This window comes from Triticum dicoccoides, chromosome 2A, assembly GCF_002162155.2.
Source record: "Triticum dicoccoides isolate Atlit2015 ecotype Zavitan chromosome 2A, WEW_v2.0, whole genome shotgun sequence".
Classification (NCBI taxonomy): domain Eukaryota; kingdom Viridiplantae; phylum Streptophyta; class Magnoliopsida; order Poales; family Poaceae; genus Triticum; species Triticum dicoccoides.
Window position 1 is genome coordinate 43360007 of NC_041382.1, and position 788 is coordinate 43360794.

A 788-nucleotide genomic window follows, 5' to 3' on the forward strand; every position below is an offset into this window, starting at 1 on the left:
TGACTTTGCACGGACGGGCTCTGACCAGTGGACCTCCCCACCCGGTTGTGTTAGGTCAGCCCATAGGAACACTTTGGAGCAACATCCGGGCCAGACCCACAACAAGATCCCCTCCGTATAGACCCCACGCGTCCGTTTCCCCCCTCCAGGTGCCGGCGGCGGCGCCGTCCGTGAGGGGGGGCACACCCCGGACATGCGTGCCGGGCGTTTGCAACCGCCACAACACTTCCAGACTTGTGAGAGGCCGCCTATGCAAGGTTTGGCGGCATGCTAGCCCCCGGAGGCCGCCGGCCACAGCCGTAGACGCGCGAAGGGCAATCCGCGTAGAGGGAATTTTTAGAATACTTCTCCATCACTTAAAATTATGAAAAAATACCATCCTTCCTATAGCACATGTGCCCACGTCGTGCAAAAAAACTCATGACTTTATCGCGCTCCGAGTATTTAGTAATATTGACGCCGCATCGTTACCGCAGAACGTCTCCTACCGTGTCATCGCCGTCCGTGAGGGGGGGCCACGCACCGGACACGCGTCCCGCCTCTTCGGACATGCCACCACACCACCCCGCATGTATGAGGGCCCGGTGCGACGCTCCGGTGGCATTGCTACCCCCCCCCCCAGTGCCCCCGTCCCGCCTAACCCTGTAGCGTTTGACCACGGGATCTAGCCCTTTGACTTTGCACGGACGGGCTCTGACCAGTGGACCTCCCCACCCGGTTGTGTTAGGTCAGCCCATAGGAACACTTTGGAGCAACATCCGGGCCAGACCCATGGCAAGATCCCCTCC